Source organism: Nerophis lumbriciformis, linkage group LG18, assembly GCF_033978685.3.
Source record: "Nerophis lumbriciformis linkage group LG18, RoL_Nlum_v2.1, whole genome shotgun sequence".
In the NCBI taxonomy this organism is placed as follows: domain Eukaryota; kingdom Metazoa; phylum Chordata; class Actinopteri; order Syngnathiformes; family Syngnathidae; genus Nerophis; species Nerophis lumbriciformis.
This window is the reverse complement of record NC_084565.2, coordinates 29,479,510-29,492,377: the sequence shown is the minus strand read 5'-3', so window position 1 is coordinate 29,492,377 and position 12,868 is coordinate 29,479,510. Positions and strand designations below refer to the sequence as shown.

At 34.8% G+C, this 12,868-nt stretch overlaps 1 protein-coding gene across 2 annotated transcripts in view; it reads left to right on the top strand.

Moving 5' to 3' along the window:
- glis1b (GLIS family zinc finger 1b) overlaps positions 1-12,868 on the top strand; it is a 223,691-nt gene that overhangs the window by 138,209 nt on the left and 72,614 nt on the right. The window lies entirely within an intron of this gene.

The window sequence follows — 12,868 nt, the reverse complement described above, 5'->3', positions numbered from 1 at the left end:
AATATTTGTTGTTGAAGCAATGCTATAATATCCATATGTACAGTAAATATTTGTTAGCTAGCAGGCTACTTTCTGTTTCATGGGGGAATGCTAATTCCATTATCCAGATTTGTATTTCTCTTTCATTCAGCCAATATTAAATAATTGATACGACATCAAAATTAATCATAAAAGAAAAGGAGCAGAAAGAAGTATACAGTCGTCCCCCGTTTATTGCTGTTAATTGATTACGGACATAACCACAATAAATGAATTCCCACAAAATAAGAATGAATATAATTCAAATACAAAACCCAAAACCAGTGAAGTTGGCACGTTGTGTAACTTGTAAATAAAAACGGAATACAATGATTTGCAAATCCTTTTCAACCTATATTCAATTGAATAGACTGCAAAGACAAGATACTTAATGTTGGAAGTGGTAAACGTTAATTTTTGCAAATATTAAGTCATTTAGAATTTGATGCCTGCAACATGTTTCTAAAAAACTGGCACAAGTGGCAAAAAAGACTGAGAAAGTTGAGGAATGCTCATCAAACACTTATTTGGAACATTCCACAGGTGAACAGGCTAATTGGGAACAGGTGGGTGCCATGATTGGGTGTAAAAGCAGCTTCCATGAAATGCTCAGTCATTCATAAACAAGGATGGGGCGAGGGTCACCACTTTGTCAACAAATGCCTGAGCAAATTGTCGAACAGTTTAAGAACAACATTTCTCAACGAGCTATTGCAAGGAATTTAAGGATTTCACCATCTAAGGTCCGTAATATTATCAAAAGGTTCAGAGAATCTGGAGAAATGCATCAAAAGCCGACATTAGTGTGTAAAGGATATCACCACAGTAGGAAAGGCGATGTAACACAGTGGTAAAAAAATGCCCCTGTGCCAACTTCATTTAGCAGGTATGTTGTAACGCACAGTGTAAACTGTAACACTGTGTTTGAATATAGGAAAATAAAACTGTTACATTACAATATTTAATTAAAGGATTATTTGGCGTACTACTCGTGGTACCGCTCCCACATAAAATAACACCCTTCAGTCACATTTACACTTTTTTAATATAATATAGTAATACCTGCTGAGGCTGAACCAATCAGTGGTCTGATTGGTTTGGTCTCATCTAGTGGCCAATACTACTGTAGTATTAAGATTTTTAGTTGTAAATGCTTAATTTAGGACCAAAAGATTGTAGAAATATGCTTTCAAAAATAAATTGTGGTGAAGCAGCAATATTTAAAGAGCGATGTGGATGTGGATGACAGGTGGGTGCCATGATTCATAAACTCGTAAACTCATATCTGCCCCCTATTCACACAAATACAAATACAACATTAGCTATTCAACTCAGAACACATTTAACTTGCATTAAGGCCATATTTCTAGTTCAGGGGTCCCCAAACTATGGCCCGCGGGAGGGTAAATGGAACAATGAAAAAGGAGGATTACCTCCAAATTCTTCAGGACAACCTAAAATCATCAGCCCGGAGGTTGGGTCTTGGGCGCAGTTGGGTGTTCCAATACGTCAAAAGTGGTAAAGGAATGGCAAAATCAGGCTAGAATTAAGGTTTTAGAATGGCCTTACCAAAGTCCTGACTTAAACGTGTGGACAATGCTGAAGAAACAAGTCCATGTCAGAAAACCAACAAATTTAGCTGAACTGCCCCAATTTTGTCAAGAGGAGTGGTCAAAAATTCAACCAGAAGCTTGTGGATGGCTACCAAAAGCGCCTTATTGCAGTGAAACTTGCCAAGGGACATGTAACCAAATATTAACATTTCTGTATGTATACTTTTGACCCAGCAGATTTGGTCACATTTTCAGTAGACCATAATAAATTCATAAAAGAACCAAACTTCATGAATGTTTTTTGTGAACAACAAGTATGTGCTCCAATCACTCTATCACAAAAAATAAGAGTTGTAGAAAGTATTGGAAACTCAAGACAGCCATGACATTATGTTCTTTACAAGTGTATGTAAACTTTTGACCACGACTGTCTATGTATGTATACAGCCCGGCCCCCGGCCAAATTTTTTTAACCCAATGCGGCCCCCGAGTCAAAAAGTTTGGGGACCCCTGTTCTAGATCATACCATCCGTCAAACAAATAAACAAAAACATCACCTTGCTCAAAGTCATATCTTTTCATCATCCTTTTTGAATAAAGAAATAGATTTACATTGTTTTTGTTCCTCGGTCAAGTTTGTTCTATTTACTAACACCTTTGATTGTAACGCATCTTTGCATTGTCACTTCACAACCTTCACACATGCACAAGTAGTTTAATATATTAATTCAATCATGCCAACTTATTTGTCCTACTAATTACACATGAAAAAAGTCACCAATACTTTTTTGTCCTCACTGAGCCTGTGCAAGGTCTTGTATATTATAACAGTCAATGTATTATTTTCTTTAAAATCATACACAAATATTTACCTTATATTATGTATTTTCATAAAAAAAATTCAAGTTATGTTGAAATAATATAATTTTCAGCGTCGACAGGTTATGAATGTTTACAATGTTCCTGCTGTGCCGCCAGCTTCTTGGTTTTTATAACCTGCTTTCAAACCCTGGCTGCCCTCAGTGCCTACACTATTTCCACATCTTGACAGTGTTAGACTGCAAGCAGTGCAGTGACACCATACCGATCGTGAAGTGATCGCTTCCATTCACTGCAGTCGCGGCTCAGGGGTCCTGACAGACTTGGATCGGGGGTGGCGAGCGTAGACAGAGCTTGGCCTGTTCTTCTGATTGGCGGGGGCGGGGGGGAAGCCACGGTTGCTTGCTCCTACGTCACGGTCACCTGAGCAGCAGTGCCTCGCTTTGTCGCCGTTCATTTGCCGAGTTAAAAGACACTTAAACTTGTCATTTTCCCCCCTCTTTATTCATACTGTAAATTAATAATAAAATGTACTTAATATTTTTATTTCAAATTGCAGCACATAATTATATATTGACTAGAATTGTAATAGTGACTGTAGTAATAACTACCATATTTTTCGGACTATAAGTTGCAGTTTTTTTCATAGTTTGGCCGAGGGTGCGACTTATACTCAGGAGCGACTTATGTGTGAAATTATTAACACATTACCGTAAAATATCAAATAATATTATTTAGTTCATTCACGTAAGAGACTAGACGTATAAGATTTCATGGGATTTAGCGATTAGGAGTGACAGATTGTTTGGTAAACGTATAGCATGTTCTATATGTTATAGTTATTTGAATGACTCTTACCATACTATGTTACGTTAACATACTGTACCAGGCACGTTCTCAGTTGGTTATTTATGCCTCATATAACGTACACTTATTCAGCCTGTTGTTCACTATTCTTTATTTATTTTAAATTGCCTTTCAAATGTCTATTCTTGGTGTTGGATTTTATCAAATAAATTTCCCCACTTATACTCCAGTGCGACTTATATATGTTTTTTTCCTTCTTTATTATGCATTTTCGGCCGGTGCGACTTATACTCCAGAGCGACTTATACTCCGAAAAATACGGTATATGTACAGAGTTTATAACAGTATATAATTATGCTTTTCATTAATATTTTTTTGAAAAGGTTGTGTTTTTAACGAGAGTTGACAAAAAAAATTATAAATCACAAAAATACATAAGTTTGGCTTTATTTCATTATTTATGCAACTAAGTTCTGTACAATTTTATTACAATTTACAGTGCATCACAGAGCTTCACTTTTGCCACTTTTTGTTATTTAAAGTCTTATTCTACAATAAAACAAATTCATTTTGGCCTCAAAATTCTGCACAAAGACAATGTGATTTTTTTAATTTATTTTTTACATTTTGCAAATTTATTAAAAATTAAATAAATAAATAAATCACATGTAAATAAGTATTCACAGCTTGTGTCCAATACTTTGTTGAAGCACCTTTGGCAGCAATTACAGCCTCAAGTCTTTTTGCTACAATCTTGGCACACCAACCTTTGGCAATTTCGCTCATTTCTCTTTCCACCACCTCTCAAGCTCCATCAGGTTGGATAGGAAGTGCTGGTTATCATCTTTCCGTCTATCCCAGGTGTCGGCAACCCAAAATGTTGTCTGGAGCTGCAAAAAATTACAAGTCCTATATAAGTGTTATAATGAAGGCAACACATGGTGTAAGTGTCTACCGTATATTAGCTATAATAGCCAATATCAAAGGCTGACGCAAATCTTAATTGACAGAAATGTTGTATTTTAATTTCTATTCTACACATTTTGCAACATTGGAAATCAATAGTAAAATGGAGGCTTCTCACAGGATGAGATAACTTCTAGAAATTACTGGATCAGAATGGCCAAAGGTATAGATGTGTGTGTCCAAGTTTTAGGAAACGACAGGCTGTCTTCTTCTAATGGATTTAGTACAATCTTTGCAAGCTGGGTAACGTTTGCTGTGATCTGGAACAACATGGCACACAAACAACTATGAGAAATGCAGCCAATATTACATACAGATAATGTGTCATGAGACATGCAACTATAAATTAAATACACAGAGGACATAAGTAAAGGAAATTAAATAACCCCAAATATATCTACAAATGAGGCATTATGATGCAATATGTACATACAGCTAGCCTAAATAGCATGTTAGCATCGATTAGCTTGCAGTCATGGATTGACCAAATATGCCTGTGAAGCACTACAGCAAATCAATAAAATCAACAAAGCTCACCTTTGTGCATTCACGCACAGCATAAAACGACTGGTGGACAAAATGAGACAAAGAAGGAGTGGCATAAAACACGTCTTTCTGTGGCAGCATCAGACAAAGTTGTACATGTAAACAAACTACAATGAGTTCAAGGATCGCTGAAATTAGTTGGACAAAATGATGCTTGCCAAATACTCTCATCAGTGAAGCATGTTTAATATAAATTATTATTACTATATTATTGCATACTACTTGTAATTAATGCTGCCAAATTATTAATTGATTTAGTCAGATTAATCACACTATTTTTTTTTTACTGTAGATAAGTCACAATTAATCGCAGTAAATTGCTAACTTGCATAATTTAGATTAAGTTTAAAAATATATATATTTTGACAAAGCAATTTTATCGTCAGGACATTTTTAGAATATTTTACTCGAATTAACATTATTCATTTTCTCAAAATTTGGTAACAATTTTATCTGCATGGGTGTGATTTGAAGTGAAATTTGCCAGTGACATATCATCTTTGCACTGCCATATGCACTGACCTGATCACTGACACTATAACAACCAGCGCCGACTTTCAGGTAACCATTTGCGGTTACGAGCATGTGCGGACAGAAAATTGCATGAATAATTTGTGTTTATACATGATTAATTGGATACTTTTTGTGTGATTAATTGCATGAGTTAAAGTTAATATCCCTGCTTATAATGTATATTTATTTGATAACGGTTTGTTTGTTTTGGCCTGTACTATATATATATATATATATATATATATATGTATATGTATGTGTGTGTGTGTGTGTGTGTGTGTATATGTATGTATGTATGTACGTGTATATATGTACTGTATGTATGTGTATATACGTATGTATGTATGTGCGTGTGTCTGTATATATATATATATGTATGTATGTATGTATGTATGTATATATATATGTATATATGTATGTGTATATGTATATACATAAATATATATATATATATATACAGTATATATTTATATGTATGTACATACATATATATATATATATACAGTATTTATATATATATATATATATATATATATATGTATATGTACATACATATAAATATATACTGTATATATATATATATATATTTATGTATATACATATACACATACATATATAGGCCAAAAGATTGGACACGCCTTCTCATTTCAATGCGTTTTCTATATTTTCATGACTATTTACATTGTAAATTGTCACTGAAGGCATCAAAACTATGACACCTGTGAAGTGAAAACCATATATGTATACTGTATATATAACTAATAAAGCTAACACTCTAACCTTTATTACTTTTCTGAACACTGTGTACTATAAGTGCATGTATCAAAGTACAGATTATTAATCATGTACATTCTAAATAAATCAAATACATATATAATAATACAATACTTAAATTACTGGTTTGTAAATAATGTAATACTTAATGCTGTATCAACCATTTGTTAAGTAAAAAAATGCAACCCTTAAATTTTTTGTAAATGAGCATATTAATAAAGTGTAAAACATGTACAATTGTGTTAATGAACTGCATACAGTTAGTATTTAGTAATGCTTTATTGCTTTATTAGTGTGTACTTATAATAAAATGTTATTGTATTTTCAATTAATTTGTCCTCCACAAAACACTTCATCTCCAAATTACTGAAAAGACTGTTTGACTTCATGGTGGTGGCATTGTGGCTGACTAATTTCTACCAGGAAACACTATATTAATATTATTATTAATACCTCTTATTTTTTAGTGAGGCGCAAAATTGTCAGGCCCTCAATTACGTCTGCAAAACCAGATCATTACTTTTTATTGTATGTATATTTCTGCTCTATGTTCCCCCTGTGTCCCTCCCCCCGTGTTGCAAAGCCACATGTGTACAATCCGTCACTCCCATTATTGAATGTGGCCTTGTGTTATTGTGTCAGTCATGTGTTTTCTCCCACCACCCACTCTATCCACAGTAGGACAAATGATACAGCTAATCTGGGCGGGCGCTGCTTATGACTTCACATTAACACCCTGCTAAAGACCCGCCCCCGCCGCCTGCACGACCGCGCTGCCAAAAACACTTTAGGGGGAAAAGGATTTTTTAAGCTTTAATGATATTTATTCTCCACAGAAGTCCCGCTCGATTTTTGCGACTCGAGGCGCCGGGCCTACGTCGGCAAAACAAACATGCCAGAGATGAGTGGCACTGTAAGCGCCTTGGAATAACAAGTAGGGGTTATTTACAGAGGACGTCAACGTACGGCGGCAGAGCTAATAAAGACCTGTATCGACTTACGCTTTAATAGGCATCTGATGTTCATGTGCAGGGAAAAATGCTGACAGTAAAAAAAACAACCTGACTGGCAAGCTAAATGCCATATTTGCAAATGAGAATAATTGGAAAAAAATGGAATCTCCTTGATGGAGCGGCAGCTTTACTGATGTACATGCTAATAGCTTACAGTAATGGCTCCAACAAATATTTAAAATCAGTTGAGATCTTGCTCGAACATTTCTGTGTCCGACCACAACTATTTTTATTCTGAAACTAGACTATTTAACACCCAACTAAAAACTAAAAATGTTCCAATTACCACCAGCAGAGACATTCTCCAATAGAATATATCAGTGTTTCTCAACCTTTTTTGAGCCAAGGCGCATTTTTTTCATTGAAAAAATGCAGAGACACACCACCAGCAGAAAACATTAAAAATGTAAACTCAGTAGTTGATATTGACAGTAAAAAGTCATTGTTGCAAGTGTTGGATATGAATTCAAACCATAACCAACCATGCATCACTATAGCTCTTGTCTCAAAGTAGGTGTACTGTCACGACCTGTCACATCACGCCGTGACTTATTTGGAGTTTTTTGGTGTTTTCCTGTGTGTAGTGTCTTGCGCTCCTATTTTGGTGGCTTTTCCGGTTTTGTTGGTATTTTCCTGTAGCAGTTTCATGTCGGGCAGCACGGTGGAAAAAGGGGTTAGTGCATCTGCCTCACAATACGAAGGTCCTGAGTAGTCTTGGGCTCGGGATCTTTCTGTGTGGAGTTTGCATGTTCTCCCCGTGACTGCGTGGGTTCCCTCCGTGTACTCCGGCTTCCTCCCACTTCCAAAGACATGCACCTGGGGATAGGTTGATTGGCAACACAAAATTGACCCTAGTGTGTGAATGTGAGTGTGAATGTTGTCTGTCTATCTGGGATGAGGTGGCGACTTGTCCAGGGTGTACCCCGCCTTCTGCCCGATTGTAGCTGAGATAGGCTCCAGCGCCCCCCGCGACCCCAAAGGGAATAAGCGGTAGAAAATGGATGGATGGACAGTTTCATGTCTTCCTTTGAGCGCTATTCCCCGCACCTGCTTTGTTTTAGCAATCAAGACTATTTCAGTTGTGCGGACGCTATCCTTCTTTGTGTGGACATTGTTGATTGTCATGTCATGTACGCACTTTGTGGACGCCATCTGCTCCACATGCTGTAAGTCTTTGCTGTTGTCCAGCATTCTGTTTTTGTTTACTTTGTAGCCAGATCACTTTTAGTTTAGTTTTCCATAGCCATCCCTAAGCTTCAATGCCTTTTTTAGGGGCACTCGCCTTTTGTTTATTTTTGGTTTACGCATTGGATAGACGTTTACAAAGCAATTAGCTACCTGCTGCCACCTGCTGATATGGAAGAGTATTACATGGTTACTCTGCCGAGTTCTAGACAGCACCGACACTCAACAACGGCACTTTATTTGCAGATTATAATTACTGGTTTGCATAAAATATTTTTAACCCAAATAGGTGAAATTAATTAATCTCCCACGGCACACCAAACTGTATCTCACGGCACACGGGTGCCGCGGCACAGTGGTTGAAAAACACTGGAATATATTACCAATATACATTCATCCATCCATCCATCCATTTTCTACCGCTTATTCCCTTCAGCATACAGTAAAAAAATAAAAAAATAAAAAATGATGGACATTATGCAATTAACGCTCAAATCAAGTGTTTTTATTCTGAAACTAGACTATTTAACACCCAACTAAAAACTAAACAATTTCCAGTTACCACAAACAAAGACATTCTCCAATATAGACTATTTAACACCCAACTAAAAACTAAACAATTTCCAGTTACCACAAACAAAGACATTCTCCAATATAATATATTATCAATAGCCCTTTGAGACACTTGTGATTTAGGGCTATATAAATAAACATTGATTGATTGATTGATCAATATACAGTACCGTATATGAAAAAAACTAATAAAAAACTAATAAAAATGATGGACATGCTGCAATAATCACTGAAATCAAATCAAACTTTTTCCCCAAGTACCACCATAACATTGAAATACTGTAGCGCAGCCACTAGGCCTAAGTATTCATTAAAAACAAGCCAGAGGTTTTATTTAACAAGTATATTTAATGGTTTTGGCCACTGTAACATCACACACAGTTCAAACAGTAACATTAAATAACTTAAATAATGAATCAAATCAAATTAATTGCACATAAAAGTTAAAGTACCAGTAGATTTGTCAGTTTACTATAGTACCTTTTTTTTCAATCCACACTTTTTTCATGAGAGGAGGTCAACCGTTTTACATTAAAACTAAAAAATAAAGTAAAACTACTCCTCCTTTAAAGATTAAGTCAGTCACTTAATAAATATTAAGCTCAATGCTAATTCATTTAGCATATGCTTGTTGTACCGGCTATTTTTTTCAGAGTAAATTAAAAACATGTCAGTATACTACTATACAACGACACATTTATTCACGAGAAAAGGCCAACTGTTGTATTAAAAAAAACTCAAATAAAGTAAAACTACTTGCATTTCGAAAATGCCTGTCAGACACTTATTAAAGCGTAAGCCCCATGCTAATTTATTTTGCATTTATTTAAAAAAAACATTTTTTTGAAATCCCCAAAGTAGGTCCAAAAAATGTTAGCTGACTACCATACAATCTAAAATAATGTATTGAGATTAGACCAACCATTGTATAATACAACTAAAATAAAGTAAAACTACTCATCTTTTGAAAATTGCTGTCAAACAATTAATAAAGAGTAAGCTACCTGCTAATTAAACATACAATCTATTAAATAGCCAACATTTTAAGAATTATTGAAAAATAGAACTCTACACATTGAGTTTATTAGAGTGCTAAAATTGCCAAGAGCTAATCAATAATCAGTTAATAATTAATAATTAATTAATAGTCAGTGTGCAGCTTTTTAAACATCATCACAAAATGCTCATCGACTTTTAAATACAGCTTAAGTTATTTTAGGCATGTGCTTACAAACAACAAATACGACTAATTAGTTCATAAACATTTATCTATACCAGCACTCTGCTGCTCATTCAGCTGTTACAAAAATGTATAATATTATTAAAATGTTTCTAAAAAAAACACGGCGTGGCGCAGTGGAAGAATGGCCGTGCGCGACCCGAGGGTCCCTGGTTCAATCCCCACCTAGTACCAACCTCGTCATGTCCGTTGTGTCCTGAGCAAGACACTTCACCCTTGCTCCTGATGGGTGCTGGTTAGCGCCTTGCATGGCAGCTCCCTCCATCAGTGTGTGAATGTGTGTGTGAATGGGTAAATGTGGAAGTAGTGTCAAAGCGCTTTGAGTACCTTGAAGGTAGAAAAGCGCTATACAAGTACAACCCATTTATTTATTTATTTAATTCCTTTAGCACCAGCTTGACAAAATAGATTTTGAATTAGCTATTTCGTCTACATGAAATCCAAAATATGTCAGTTTAATACTATAGAATCTATACTTGTTCTTTTATGAGAGGAGGTCAACCATTGTATATTAGGGCTGCAACTAGCGTTTATTGTGATAGTCGATTAGTCACGACTATCTTAACAATTTGTCAACGAGTCGCATATTAAAGCGTACACATTTAATTGCTCTCATTTTTCCATCGACTTTTAAATACAGCTTAAGTTATTTTAGGCATGTGCTTACAAACAACAAATACGACTAATTAGTTCATAAACATTTATCTATACCAGCACTCTGCTGCTCATTCAGCTGTTACAAAAATTTATAATATTATTAAAATGTTTCTAAAAAAAAAAGAAAGGAAAGGCAAAGTGCTAAAAAAAAGCAAACAATTAACCTTGTTTATGTATTTAAAAAAAAGAAAAAAAACAGTTAAAATAGCAGCAAAGAAAACAACAAAACACAAAATCTAACTTCCTCTAAAAGAAAAGCATTTTTTTGTGATGTTTAAAAAGCTGCACACTGACTATTAATTAGTTATTAATTATTAACTGATTATTGATTAGCTCTTGGCAATTTTAGCACTCTAATAAACTCAATGTGTAGAGTTCTATTTTTCAATAATTCTTAAAATGTTGGCTATTTAATAGATTGTATGTTTAATCTTATGATACAGCCGCATTGATGCATGTCTGTGTGTGTGTGTGTGTGTGTGTGTGTGTGTGTGTGTGTGTGTGTGTGTGTGTGTGTGTGTGTGCGTGTGTGTGTGTGTGTGTGTGTGTGTGTGTGTGCGCGTGTGTGCGTGTGTGTGTGTGTGTGCGCACGTGTGTGTGTGGGTTCTTGTATTTCTGTTGGTGAAATCTATCAAAATTAGGGTGGTCCCAAAAAGGAGGGATTTTTCAAATTGACTGTGTCGGTTTTAAAAGTGCTCCCCCTCTGGTCAACATATGACATAAGAAGTGTGTGTAAACATTTGAAGTGCTCCCCCTCTGGTCAATATATGTAATAACAAGTGTGTGTAAGAAATTTAAATGGCCCCCTTTGGCCAAAATTAATAAAAATAAATAAATAAATATGTATATAGAGACATACTGTAATAACTTGAAGTAAATAATGAAGATTAAAAACAATTACAAACAAAAAATAATTAAAAAATTAAATGATCTAAAAGCAGTCTTTTTTTCACAATGTGTCGACTTCTTTCTTATAAAATTGGGAACAATTTCTCATATTCTTTCTGTTTCTGTAATATTGCAATATTGTCTTGTAAAATTATGACTTTTTTTAATGTAAAATGATTACTTTTTAATGCAAAATGATGACATTTGTATTATAAAATTCTGACTTTTATCACAATATTGCCAATTTTTTTGTTGTTCTTGTAAAAAATAGTGAATTTTTTTTAGTAAAATTATGACTTTTGTCGTAATTTTGCCAAGTAAAATTGCGATAATTATTATAATATTGCCAATATTTTTAAACTTTTCTTATAAAATTGTGACTTTTGTCAAGTAAAATTACGACTCTTTTAATAAAATTGCCAACATTTTAAGCTTTTCTTGTAAAATTGCGAGTGTTATTGAGTAAAATTGCAACTTTTATCATAACATTGCACAAATGTTCAGTTTTTCTTGTAAAATTTAAATTGCGTTGAGTAAAATGACGACTTTTATTATAATACTGCCAAAATTCCAAGTTTGTCTTGTGAAATTGTGACCTTTTTCTTGTGAAATTCCAAAAAATTTTTCACAACAAGCTATTTTATATTTGCATAGTATGTATATATTATTAATGTTGTAAGTACAAATCTTTATATATGTGGAAAGGGTGGTCCTAAAGAGGTAGGCATTTTTCAGAGGTCTCAAGAAGGTAAGTGATACAAGAGAGTGTGTGTGTGTGTGTGTGTGAGAGACAGTGTGTGTGTGCGTGTGTGTGTGTGTGTGTGTGTGTGCGTGCGTGCGTGTGTGCGTGCGTGCGTGCGTGCGTGCGTGCGCGCGTGCGTGCGTGTTATTGTGCCTTTTTTACGGCATTGCAAATTGACCCTGCTTTAAAAAGTATTTGCATTGATGTAGACAAAGTTTAGCTGACTGACTTTAGCTAAAATTATAAAGTTATTTTTCAGACAACTTTGTCTCACACTTGTTAGCTGGCTAGCAAGGCAAAAGACAAGCTAACAATCTTAGTCTGAGACTGCATCCTCCCTCCAAATGTCTGACATCATGTCTCCGCAATAAATACTTGCGTATCGCAGATGTACTGCCATTTAAAGAATATCCACTTTTCAAAATGAGCAAGGTATTCATGTTTTTAACAAGAATAAGAAGAAATGTTCTCACACTTAACATGTTGTTTACATGCGAGTGGCGATGCGGACCCACTTTTTAAAAAACTTTTTTTTAATATAAATCTTAATTTATAATCATCAACATTTACAAAC